Source organism: Apostichopus japonicus, chromosome 22 (genome assembly GCF_037975245.1).
Source record: "Apostichopus japonicus isolate 1M-3 chromosome 22, ASM3797524v1, whole genome shotgun sequence".
In the NCBI taxonomy this organism is placed as follows: Eukaryota; Metazoa; Echinodermata; class Holothuroidea; order Aspidochirotida; family Stichopodidae; genus Apostichopus; species Apostichopus japonicus.
The window spans coordinates 23,916,890-23,931,187 of record NC_092582.1 but is presented as its reverse complement, the minus strand read 5'-3'; the positions used below and the strand labels follow the sequence as shown (position 1 = coordinate 23,931,187).

The 14,298-nt window shown below is 39.9% G+C and overlaps 2 protein-coding genes across 25 annotated transcripts in view; one reads left to right on the top strand and one right to left on the bottom strand.

Moving 5' to 3' along the window:
• Positions 1 to 14,298, bottom strand: part of LOC139963618 (uncharacterized) — a 343,329-nt gene that overhangs the window by 78,152 nt on the left and 250,879 nt on the right. The window lies entirely within an intron of this gene.
• Positions 1 to 14,298, top strand: part of LOC139963637 (uncharacterized) — a 664,171-nt gene that overhangs the window by 543,970 nt on the left and 105,903 nt on the right. For 13 of the 23 annotated variants that reach the window (XR_011791701.1, XR_011791698.1, XR_011791702.1 and 10 more), the window contains one exon: positions 11,597 to 11,750. The gene's annotated coding sequence lies outside the window, so the exon portion shown is untranslated. Of the gene's footprint in view, positions 1 to 8,543; positions 8,890 to 9,886; positions 10,077 to 11,596; positions 11,751 to 12,513; positions 12,704 to 14,298 lie in introns of those variants that run through there. The other 10 variants (XR_011791696.1, XR_011791692.1, XR_011791700.1 and 7 more) reach the window with 8 other exon arrangements.

The window sequence follows — 14,298 nt, the reverse complement described above, 5'->3', positions numbered from 1 at the left end:
ACACAAATCAAGCGTGGTGTTATATTACGTATCTGTCAATGACGTTCGTAGTGTTTAAATATTCATATTATGGGCGAGGTTTATTGGGTTCCCAACGGAAAATATCTTGGAGAACAACAAAGTTGAAAGTTGCAATTTTTTCGACTTTTATGCCACCATTTGAAGTAAAATATAAATAGATATGCTACATGTAGTTATGTATGTCGTTATATAGTGGAGTCAGTGAGGTTGAAAAAAATCATAGTCGAGGACTCAAAATGCTGCTTTAAGTCAATAACGTGTCATCCATTGTAACTTGATAATAAGTTATTTAAAGCAGCATTTTGGGTCCTTTTCTATGGTGTTTCTCAACCTCACTGATTCCACGATACCTACGACATACATAACTAGCTTATCTATTCAAATCTTACTTCAAATGGTAGCATAAAAGTCGAAAAATTTACACATTTCAACTTTGTTTTTCGCTAAGATATTTTCCGTTGGGATCCAAATAAACCTCGCCCATAACATGAATATTTAAAAGCTACGAAACGTCATTGGCCAATACGTAATACAACACCATGCTTGATTGTGTAGATTGTCTATGACAGTTGTACCAGGGAGTTGTTATGGAAACTACCTGGTTGTACCAGAGAGCTGTTAGAGTCCAGCTCGCTGGTTGTACCAAGTTACCAACTCGACGTTTTGAGTCTATTTTTAGCAACGGCTCGTAATTTAACCTGCATCTCTGATTGGTTGAATTCAAACTAGTGCCGGGTTGGGGCATGGAGGTCTGTTTTACCTCCATGGTTGGGGAAACTGTATGCGATTATTATTAAATGTGTAATTTGTCGGTGGACACTTTTCTCATTATCTGCAAATGGCCTACATAACTCGCCAATCAACGCTTTTGGCAGGGAAAATACTTGGCTAATATCTTAGTTTGCTGTTTTGGTATATGTAAAGAAAACTCGTTGGACTTGTCAAAAAAGTGGAAAACGGCGACAAAACGCAAAATGCTGCTTTAAGCTACATGCTTTTCAGCAGTATAAACCAGTGATTTCCAGAAAGAAAGCCAAACCTGTTTTCACTTGACATGTTACATATCGGAACATAGAAAAACATTCTTTAAATGTTTTTTGTTTTCCTTCTAAATATGAATATACTTATTCTCGTATCAATCTTTCGTTATCATAAACTTGCTATATTAATATTAACATCTTGCCTTTCCTAATCAGGAACTTGCTTGCATATTGTTATCGCTATTTACTTAGCCTGTAGCACAAACTAAATTTATAACGGACTTTACCGTTGTATGACAGTCACAGTTTACACAACAAACAAATATAAAGATCATAAGAAGTTTGCCCCGTGGTATCGTATAATTGTTTCATAGTTTGTTGATATTATCATTATTACGATATATGACTATACTGTATATCTTTATAGATTGAAGATAAGATGCTTCAGTTCCATTACGTATGAAGTTATCAGGTTTTAGAAAGATGGATAACGAAGATGCAATATATTTTCTCACTGGGAAAAGAGGAACATTTTCTAGATGCGTCTCGATGAAATTTTTAAGGCAGCTTTGAAGGGCCATCAAGATAAAAATATTTCCCCCCTGATAAATTGGCCTTTTCTAAACCAGATAACAAAATAATATTCCAGAGCTAGCAGCACCGATTAGTTTCATTCTGGTCATCTTAACGGAATAAGATACAGACTTGATACACCCAAGCAGCATAAGCCACATACACGGATGTCGTGTATGGAAGTAAATGATACAGTACATTTAGTCTGCATATGTGATGAAATCTACAAATAACAAGAACAACTGTATTTGTACACATGGGCGGCGATCCGTACTTCCGAGTGGGGGGGATATGACCTTGTTGACTATCAGAGCCGTATATACGGCTCTGGTTGACTATCTAAGCGTAGCGCCACCATGAGTTGGCGCGAAGCACACAAAAATTTGGGGAGATTTACAAACCCTCTAGATGGCCGGAAACGGCACTTCCTGATGTTTCCAAGCGGCATATACCCAACTTTAAAATAGGGATATCATGTCCGAAATATCTCATAATCAGGATCCAAAATACTTTTTTTTTAAATTTCGGGTGATATTTTGGGAAAATTGCCCCTGCCAATTTTGTTTCAGGCGCTACGTTAGAATGTTCGAGAGCTCTGTTATATTATTCGATGAAGAAAATGGCCTCATGCAGGCTATTATAGGCCTATACACATGCAATACACAATTACACAGTTACATTCCTAGGTACCGATTGCTAGGGCATCCAGGTGGAACGTGTATTAAGCATACCCTGGTAACATGAGATTCTCAGCTGTTCGAGGGAACATGTACGTGTGTAGGCCTACTATAGGGCCTATATGAATACTATGAGGGTGCATAGTACTATATCAATACCGTCGGCGCAATAATACATTTTGTTGTTATAGGGCCAATGAAGCCTACAGTCAACTATTCTTGCTTTATAAAGACGGTTTATTTGAAAAGATCGCACTGCGTTTATGGTAGGCGAGAAATGAAGCTAAAAAAGAGCCGTACATTCACGATGATGCATAAATGTATGCATGAAAAAATTCTTATCCCTGACATTTGGTGGGGGGATATGGTGTATTACATCCCCTCCACCCATTTTCATGGGGGATATATCCCCCCTTTCCCCCAGGATCGCCGCCCATGTTTGGAAAACCTAGTGCCCCTCGAGTGCCCCCCCATCTGAGATTTGGGTTGGTAAAAAAATATATATATTTTGTTACATTCAACTCCCATCATCTGAGTTGGTTTTTCATTAGGACAAAGAAGCACAGTAATTCGTATTTTCTTCAAATGAGCTGCGAAAAAAATGAAAAAGTTTATCCTTGAACGTCGGGTATCGAAGTCGTAACCTGCGCCATCACAACAGGTGTCGATATTTACATTGAATGTGTCAGTGCTGACGCCATACCTACGGATATACACGTCCGCCTCGCGAGCTACATGACTGTGAGAAGGGAGGGTACTGCGGTATGTTGCCTTGGTCTGAGGTGGACAGGTTAGGAGCTGACGAAATGTGAGAATGTGAGGGTCCGCGGGCACCATACTTGCCTATATTTGTGGACCCATATATTAACCCTGTTGTGTAGGGGGTGCAGCGGTCATTTGAGGCCAGATTCTTGTAGGAACCAATGGCGAATGTTCACACCTGCATACTGAGCCATACTCGATGTGTGATCAAACTTTGGATTGCATGGTGAGATCCCTGATAGCAGCCAATAACGATGCTGGAACCTGTTACATCTTAATAGATAATGGGCGAAAACGAGAAGGACAAGAAAGGAGTCGGGGTCGTGCACACTTTAATTCAACAAATGTAGGTTCTATTGATAGGGTTAGTCATAATATCGGCAGCATGTGGTTCATATCCCCTGCAAAATTCTGCGCCTTGTTAAAATCATTACCTCAAAAATAGCAATTTCTGGAGATATCTTCAAATCGAATTTAGCATCAAATGTGGCAGCATTTTGCATGTAGCCCATCCTCCGTATGCGAAAAATATCCAAAGGGGCGGGGGGCAGTGGCGGCGGAACCGGGGGGGGGGGGCTGGGGGCTCAGCCCCCAATGAAAAAGTTGAGGGGCAAATGCATGATAAGCCCCCCCCCCCCAATATTTACCAAGGCTCCGAAACGTGCATCTGCCCATTTTTCAATGCATACTTGTCGATCTGTCCGATGCACACGCATACTATATAGGTGTAATAATTTTAGTAAATGCTGGGGGGACCCTCGGCCCGTCCCCTGGCTATAGACCACATTGTCACCCCAACCGCGTCTTCACGCCTGGTAAAAAGTGGAAGCAGTGAGTGTGAATACCGGTAAGCGCAACACAACTTCGTCTTAGGCCAATGACTTGCTTCATTTCAGCCAGTTCTCCAACATCCCCTTACTACACTCAAAAACGGCTTTGCGAGTACACTACGAGTAATAGCTAATCTCTTAAAACATCATCGAATATACAAATTACTATGTTTTTACAGACTTTTACGTGCAATATGAGAAATTGCAGGCTTGAGACGCATATTTTAGGGCTAGGTATTTGCAGCATAAAACACTCGGGAAGTGCCGTTTCCGGCCATCTGGGGGTTTGAAAAACCCAAAATTTTCTTGTACGCTCCGCGCCAACTGATGGTGGCGCTACGCTTAGATAGTCTCTACACATTAGCCCCCCCCCCCCCAATAATCTTCCCGTTCCGCCGCGCCTGGAAGGGCACCCTCCCCTTAGACCCCTCCCCCAGGACGGCGATCCGTATCCACCTAAGTGCCCCCATCAAATGCTGGTCCCCCCCCCCCCCAGACTGAAAAGTCTGGTGACGCCACTGTTGATTACTGCAACCCTTTTGAAGTTATTTCGGTCACGAATAAGCCAGTTCGGCGTTTGGTCTTTAACGCAGACTTAAGGCAGGCTTAATTTATAAACAGTTCTTTAGCTAGCAAGCGCCTGCAATATCAGCGAAGAAATTATGACTAAAACCATCACAGATTAATCGGACAACAAAGCACATTAACGGTTGCCAGTCACGACTCACGCATGTTCCGGACGTAACAGAGAATACACAGAGTCCTGGACACTCATTGGCCAAATTGAACTACATGTTAACGTTACTGTATCCTCGCCTAATTAGCGAAATTTGTACGGACAAACAGTGATTTATACTGAAGGCCAAATGCACGACTTATCTAACGAATACAATGTAGGTCTAGTCTATCATTGTGCAGTGTGACACTCTCCTTTCGATTTTCTGGCCCTGCTTCATCGTCACCCAAAACACGTAACATACGTAACATATGACTGTGTAGTATATAACGCCATGCCATTACGGGCTAGTTGTAAGTACCCGAGATCACCAAAAAACACCGAGTCGTTGCGGATAAATACGATTAATATTTGTTGCTTGCAACTCATTTGCAGGATGTTTTTAACTATAATGCTTTTAAATGTTACCTGTATTCATTAATTCGAGAATAACGAGCCAAAGTAGTCAATATTTGAAGAAAGATGCCACTCAAGGAGATCTATTTTCTTTACGTGTGTAGAATTAACTGTTCGCCGCCGCGGTTCTTTGCAAATCTGGATCTGGATTTTTTTTCCTGCGTAGCCAACCTGTGAACTTGAGATTGCTGTGAAGAATATATGTTGAGCTCGCATTCACCTGCCAGCCTTGTATGTGGTGGAGATGGCTAGTATTTCCAATATTGTAGCGCGCAATAAATATGACTCTACCCCTGTGTTCCCACCCAGGGGTCCTCTGATGATTAAATAATAAACTCCACTTCTGTAGCCCAGTTCATACCTCGCAACCCCTTATATGCAATATGCATAATTTACTGTTTCGCGGCCAAAAGTTTGTCATGTTTGTACTGGTAGAAATCAAAAGCAAACGTAATAAGACTATTGTAAAACCAGATGCTAAATTAAAGGATGAATTTAAGCACTAGAAATGTAATATCGAAATGTTGTTGAACATTAAAACACGCTGCTGACAGTGCAGGTTAGATATCTATGACACTTTTACTATTTGAGAATGAGTAAAAGTAAACAAGTGAGTTCCATGAATTAAAGTGACTGTACAATGTACCTCAATACAGTAGACATGTAAGTTCCTCAGAGTATAACTCAAAACTCATTGAAGAACAACACTTCATGGCGATAAGGGATATGTTTACACTAGATTACAATAAGGGATATATCTTTACTAGATTACAATAAGTAATATGACTACCCCAGATTACAATAAGGGATATGACTAACCCAGATTACAATAAAGGATATGTCTAACGCAAATTACAATAGGGGATATGTCTACCCCAGATTACAATAGGGAATATGCCTATCCCCATATTTCAATAGAGGATATGCCTACCCCAGAGTAAAACAATTGATATGTCTATCTCAGATTAAATAATGAAGATATGTCTACCATAGATTACAATAGGGGATATGATGTCTACCCTAGCTTTCAATAGAGGATATGATGCATACCTTAGATAACAATAGGGGGTATTATGTTTACCCTAGATTACAACAAGGGATATGTTTACCCAAGATTAAAACAATGGATATGTCAATCCCAGATTAAAATAATGGATATAATGTCTACCATAGATCACAATAGGGGATATGATGTCTACCCTAGCTTTCAATAGAGGATATGATGCATACCATCGACCTAGATAACAATTGGGGATATAATGTTCACCCTAGATTAAAAGAAGGGATACGTCTACCCCAGATTACAATGGGGGATATGTCTAACCAGATTACAATAAGGGATATGTCTAGCCAGATTAACATAATGGATAAAATGTCCACCCTAGATTACAATAGGGGATATGCTTACCCCAGATTACAATAGGGGATATGATTTCACCAGATAAAAACAATTGAAATGTCAATCACAGATTAAAATATTGGATATAATGTCCACCCTAGATAACAATAGGGGATATGTCTCCCCTAGATTACAATATTAGGGGATATGTTTACCCCAGAACAATAGATACATGTCAATCACAGACTTAAATAATGGATGTAATGTCCACCGTAGATTACGATAGGGGATATATGTCTCCCTTAGGTTACAATAGGGGATATGTCTACCATAGATTACAATAGGGGATATGATGCATACCTTAGATAACAATAGGGGGTATTATGTTTACCCTAGATTACAACAAGGGATATGTTTACCCAAGATTAAAACAATGGATATGTCAATCCCAGATTAAAATAATGGATATAATGTCTACCATAGATCACAATAGGGGATATGTATACCCTAGATTACAATAATGTATATGTATACCCTAGATTACAATATGGGAAATGATGTTTACCCTAGATTGCAATAAGGTTTATGATGTTTACCCTAGATTACAATAGGGGATATGATGTTTACGATAGATTACAATAAGGGATATGATGTTAACACTAGATTACAATAAGTGATATGTTAACACCATATTAAAATTAGGGATATGATGTTTACACAAGCTTACAATAAGGGATATTTTTACACTAAATTTCAAATATGTCAAGGGGTTATGTAATTTATAAATCAATTAATTAATGTTAACATGTAGGCCTGTTTCAGAGGGGTGACTGGTCATCTCTGAAGACTTTAAGGAGCATTCTAGTTTTTTAACATAGTTTTAAGGTGAATCTCTTGAAAAATTTAATAGCTATTGATATATTTCTGGCACCTAATTTTTTTTATTTTTTGACTAAAACATATCCATACGAAAAATTCTGCCTAGAGTTACCCTTTAAGACAATATTTACTGATAAGGTATACATTAGCCTGCAGTACCGTCATGAAGTGTCCAATGCGTTGATAGGTACCATCCTATGTCAAGAAAACACTAATTTCGAATGTATTAAACTATAAACACTATCAACCTTCCTGCACCGTCAACTACAACATATCCATATCAAAACTCTAATATATCGTGGAATCAACCTACACTGTTACTGACTGTGTTCTTTATGATTAAGTTTTGTAATAACATTTAAGTTAAATCTTACTTTGCACCTCTACTACAGGTTTCAAATAACTACCGGTGAGTGGTACGGTATTGAATCTTAAGTTCCTTGCCACGTTTAGTTAGAGGGCCATGTGGAGAAGTCAATAAAGCAAATTGCTGTACGGGCCTGTGTAGATTTGATCAGTTATCTCTCAGCTGTGGCTTTTAATGATTTAACTCTCGTGGTGACCCTTTGGAGTTTACAGATTGGTTTTCTTTACATATTTTAGAGATCTGAATCACGTATTTACTCTTTTCTCCTTTTCTCCTTTTTCTCTCTTTCTTCTTTTTCTTTTCCCTTACTTCCTCCTCTTTCCCCCCTCTTTTTTCCCTTTCTTCTTCTCTTTTTTTTTTCTCTCCTCTTTTTCTTACCTGGGGGGTGCGCCCCCCCAACGCCCCCCCTGGATACGCGCCTGCTATGAACGCATCATTACCAGAAAATTGTCGAGGTGTCAATAATGAATTTACATTTTGCAGCATATCGTTGCAGTCAGGGGGGTAGCGAGCGGGGGGGGGGGGGGTGTCGCTGTCGCTGTCGGCAAATTTTGGGTCTGTCGGCAAAAGGAGAATAGGTGAAGAGAGCGGAAGGGGAAGAAAGAAGGAAAGCTGAATAGAAAAAGGAGAACGGGAGTTTCTTCCGTGCCAAATTTGACTTAAAATATGCACCAGATTGCATCTAAGGACGTTCAAACTAATTTTTCCAAAGGGGAGGGGGAATCCCCTCCCCTTAGACCCCTCCCCCATTTCAGTCACCACTTCCAGATCCGTCGGCAAATCAAATTTGACTTAAAATATACACCAGATTGCACCTAAGGACGTTTCAAAACTAAAAAATTGCCAAAGGGGAGGGGGACAACCCCTCCCCTTACACCCCTCCCCCATTTCAGTCACCACTTCCAGATCCGTCGGCAAATCAAATTCTCCACACCCCCCCCCCCCCAAAAACAAAAAACCCTTCGCTACGCCCCTGGTTGCAGTCCTCACTTTTAGATTTAACGAATTTCCCATTTTGTTGTAAATTGCTTTTATTTGAATTGGAAGATTGATCATTATCTGAAAAAGAGGGGAATTTCCCTCGTGGCCAATGGAAATGACTTGAACAAGTCTCATTTTCAAAATCTAAACAAACCAACGACACAGTGTAAAGCAGCGTTTGAAGAACGGCTGTATGGTTGTATACTTCCCTGTTTGTTCGGTGTGATTCCCCGAAGCTACAGTACTGGCTTACTAAATTTGAAGATATTGCAATATATTCCAGATGGTGAACATATTACTGAAAGAAACAGACTGAGTATATTGCAATTGTCAAAGAAGAAATCCCACGTATGTCTTGTGTTCCTTTCAAGTTTCATATTGTTAGGCTATGTACCTACAAGGGCAGGGACATCATAGCGTTGAAGTTATGGCTTAGGCCTTCTCTAGTCATATAAGAAAAGTGAGCCTAACTTTAGTACTAGTCCAATGGTTTTAGTTACAATATCCAATACTACCGCAATGCCAGCATAAAGCTTGACCTAGGCTCAGCACAATGTAGGAGTAGCTGAAATATGGTGATGCCAGCCTGTTACAGTGTTAGTTGGTTACAAGTTGAACTTGAAGGGGAGGTTTTCCCCCCTCAGAATACTTGGATCATATTAGTTTTAATGAAGAAGTGTTCTACACTTCCAAGATCATCCAACTGCCTGAAAGGTTTTAGTCAAATGTAGTCATAAAAACCTACTCTTAAAGTACTCTGGAGTTGTTTCCTCTCCTGAAATATTGTGGATTTAAGTGCTAACCTGCCAGTGAGTAACTTACAGTAGGTCAAATGAAATGCAAGGTTTTCCAGAGATTGAGATTCTATATTCCAATCAAGCATTATTGTAGTTTGTGTCACCAAAGTACTGCAGTGCTTTACACCACCCTAACCGGTCCAAGACAAACCCATTATTGGAACATATCCAGAATTTCCAGGGTTTGTGCTGGTAAATGCTAATTTCCTATTGACGTGTCTTCAGCTTCAATATCACAAATCAAATATGCACTTTTACATAATTTACTTACTAAAAGTGTAGGGGTCTTTTACAGCTAACATGTGAAGTTGATTGCTCACAAAGATTGTTTTAGTGTCACATGCTAACTGAATGCAAAAGTTCATAAGAACTTTAAGAAAGCTTCAAAAACCAAACACTGTAATAAAGTATAATCACTAAAATTAAAAAGATCAATGATTGGATCATAGTGGAACTGCTACCATGGCTTTTTCTTTGTTGTGAGTATCCTTTTGTTTCTGAAGTCTTCTGAAATTTCTGAATAACTTACTAATTTGCTTTCATGTTAGTGTTTCAATTTTGATTTAGAAGTCACTGAGGCTCGAACGGCTCCATGACGTAATAATTCAACCGAGGAAGAAACCCTCTAGTGAATATGAAGACAGAGACTGTACTGGATTTAGGAGATCAGGACCTATGAACCTATCAAGCTTCTTTCAGTATCCTACACTTCTTGATGCACAGAGTTCCATAGGAATGGTAAGAATGAAGTAAATGTGGTTTGTTGTGACTTGATTCACCAAACTGCTGGCTAGCAAGCATGGTTAAGGAAGTAATATTGCCCTGCTACTCTTTATCAATTTATCATGTCATGATAACATGTCTTCCTTGCATATTTGAGAGCTAAATACTGTTTAAAATAAAAACTCTTAGAGGGCATTCAAAGATACAAGCACTGTCGTCCATTAGGATGGTGAGCACTTGCCAACCCCCCTCCCTCCCCATGGGCTCCACTAGGGCTGCAAAATCATGTTCAGAGAACATTAAATATCTGAAAGGGGAAGTCCCCAGGGACTCCCACCAGGGCTTAGATTTATACTTCATAGAAGTTACATTTTTCTCTCTAACATGTATTTACATGTTTTAAACTTAGTAGAAGAGGACAAGAAGTCTCAGAGATGTTACAGAGCTCTTCTGAAGCACCCGGCTAGGGCTCAGATATATATTCCACAGAGTAAAATTTGTTTTACTGACATGTCCTCATGTGCTCAAAATTGCAAGCAGGTTCCAGGAAATAGTTGAAAATACTGAAGATTTGGAGAGCTTTGCAGTAACCTTGTAAGTCCAGCCACTATAAACAGAGAACACAATTGGAAATACTTCCTACTCATCTGAGTATATATACAGCTGTGAATACAGAATTGTCACTTTTGCTTGTTTTTTTTGTAAACATTGCTGAGCTAGTCACTGCAGTTGGTTTTAAAAATTCTAATTGGTCTAAAAATTGATCTAACTTCACCGACTTGAGTACGGTGGCTTAATAGGGACATAGGGAAAAAAAAGTGTCCCTAGATTTCAAAATTTTGACTTTTTTATCTCAAAACTTTTTCAACTCAATATTTTGAGGTTACAAGTGTCTTCATTAAATTTGTGGAAAGAACTGACCATATTGGATAGCAATTGACCAGCTGAACAGGGTACTCTATAAACATTTGGTGATTTAAATCTGGAAAGAGTACCCCCAGAGAGTGGTGTAACTAGGTAAATGTAGGCAATTCAGTCTCCAGGGGCCTGGTGCCATTAAATGAAGAAAAATAATATAAAAACACACATCCACCAAAGCTGACACACAACATTAGATACATTTATCTCCTGATGAGTGGAAATTCAAAAGACATTCTCTCCTAAATAGGAAAGAGGGGTGCGAAAGCTCACAAATTTCTCAGTCATGCCAAACCATGCATGGTTGGGTTTGTGTGAGGTTGGGCTCTCCTTTGGGAGCTCATTTATATTACTGTACCGCTACTTTATATGCCACTTCCACTAACCACCAGACAATCCGGTTCAACTTTGATGGTTTACTGGTGAATTGTTTTTACACTTATCTGGTTATTGGAAACTGAAGTGTACTTTCCTTCTGGATTATTTCTCTGTGAATGTCCATGTATACAGGGTAGTTAGCCAGAGACATACACATATCTATTTCTGGACGACATTCTCAATATCTACTATCAGTAAAAATTAATCTCATTCACATCATTTTCTGTTTTTTTCATTAGGTTAACTTGAATTATCCTGAAGCGAGCTATTAGGGGATCACCTATTCCACCTGTAGTTACCACTTTTTGATGGAAGCTTTCACACTGTGCTGACAAGGACAATGAATGGTTCATCATCTGATATTTCCTCCATGTGATGGTAATCACATTAATGGTTAGTGTAGAACAGTGATAGTAATGTTTCAACTACCTCTGGTAGATTTTATGGATAGCATCGCAGATGAAGGAATACTCTTGTTTCTCCATTCACTCTCACTAAAAGAATTTTATTTAAAGTTTTAACTCATCCACTCAATATACAACCGACAGAATTAATCTGTAGTAAGGGTATTAAATGATCGGATTCTTGCTGGATTAATCCAGAACTTGGTACTGTATGTTTGTAATGACCTTGCCATGACACAATAGCTGCCTAAACACCCTCTGGTACATTTTACTATTGCCAAACTGAAATAAAAATTGCTTCCTGAGACTCAATTGAATAAAGTCTAGTTGTAGAACTCCTGACAATTCCAGAATGGTAAGACTGGAAGACAACTTGTTGGCTTTTATGAAAGTAGTTTGGTTACCTACAAATATATTTGCCTTCTGTTGATGTATTTATTTTCTTCAGATTCAAACCAAAACTTGAAATACCATTTTAGATTCTATAATGCTGTAGAAACATGAAAGAAGTCAACTCAGTCTGTATTGCTGAGCTATGTGTTAGAGGTATTTGTAATGAGCACTCCATCAAACAAAAACAAAAAACCTTGATTAATTTAGGTAGGTCACACAACTATGGATATAATCTTGAATGTACTTTGTTTGTTATTTGATTTGCATTTTGCTTTAATATTGGAAATATGATTTGAAATATAATTGGACAGTAAACTCACATCAACTCCACCTTTGATATTCATCTCAAATCATCATAGAGCGGGAGCCCAGAGGGTTTGGTTAGCTGGGAAGGTAACCAATTGCCTTGTACATGACAATATTCACAGTGCATTCCTGTATATGAAACCAGACGACTGGCAAACCGGCTGTGGTGGGTGTGGCTGGGAGAGCAATTTTAAAGTCACCTAAAAGCTAACCTAGATCAGCTTTCATGGTAACCACATCAAAGTAAGTACAATGTGTCAGGTATGGCCCCAAGAGCAACAAATGGCCATCGCCAGTAATTATTGGTGGTGGGGTACCCCTGCCAGTCATCAATAATTGACCCCTCACGGCTGACCTAGGTCAGCTCATGAGGTAACCACTTGAAACCTACTGGAAAATGGGGGTCTACTGGCAGGGGTACCCCATCAATAAAAATTACTGGCAATGCCCATCCCTTGTGTCTGAAGTCCTAACCATCATTTTCCAGTAGGTTTCAAGTGGTTACCTCATGAGCTGACCTAGGTCAATGAGGGGATGGGCATTTTGGGGGTCTACTGGCAGGGGTACCCCACACATATAAATTACTGGAAATGCCCATCCCTTACAAATAGAGTCCTGCCAATCATTTTTCAGTAGGTTTCAACTGGTTACATCATGAGCTCACCTAGGTCAATGAGGAGGATGGGCATTTTGGGGGTCTACTGGCAGGGGTACCCCACTAATAGAAATTTCTGGAAATGCCCATCCCTTACAAATGAAGTGATACCTATCATTTTCCAGTAGTTTTCAACTGGTTACCTCATGAGCTGACCTGGGTCAAGGAGGGGATGGGCATTTTGGGGGTCTACTGGCAGGGGTACCCCACTAATAGAAATTTCTGGAAATGCCCATCCCTTACATATAGAGTCCTGCCAATCATTTTCCTTTAGTTTTCAACTGGTTACCTCATGAGCTGACCTGGCTCAAGGAGGGGATAGGCATTTTGGGGGTCTACTGGCAGGGGTACCCCACTAATAGAAATTTCTGGAAATGCCCATCCCTTACATATTAAGTGATACCTATCATTTTCCAGTAGGTTTCAACTGGTTACATCATGAGCTCACCTAGGTCAATGAGGGGGATGGGCATTTTGGGGGTCTACTGGCAGGGGTACCCCACTAATAGAAACTTCTAGAAATGCCCATCCCTAACATATGAAGTGATAACTACCATTTTCCAGTAGTTTTCAACTGGTTACCTCATGAGCTGACCTAGGTCAATGAGGGGATGGGCATTTTGGGGGTCTACTGGCAGGGGTACCCCACACATATAAATTACTGGAAATGCCCATCCCTTACATATAGAGTCCTGCCAATCATTTTCCTTTAGTTTTCAACTGGTTACTTCATGAGCTGACCTAGGTCAATGAGGAGATAGGCATTTTGGGGGTCTACTGGCAGGGGTACCCCACCAATAAAAGGTACTGGCAATGCCCATCCCTTGTATCTGAAGTCCTAACCATCATTTTCCAGTAGGTTTCAAGTGGTTACCTCATGAGCTGACCTAGGTCAGCCGTGAGGGGTCAATTGTTGATCACTGGCAGGGGTACCCCACCACCAATAATTACTGGCAATGGCCATTTGTTGCTCCTGGGGCCATGCCTGACACATTGTACTTACTTTGATGTGGTTACCATGAAAGCTGATCTAGGTTAGCTTTTAGGTGACTTTAAAATTGCTCTCCCAGCCACACCCACCACAGCCGGTTTGCCAGTCGTCTGGTTTCATATACAGGAATGCACTGTGAACATAGTGATGTACACAGCAATTGGTTACCTTCCCAGCTAACCAAACCCTCTG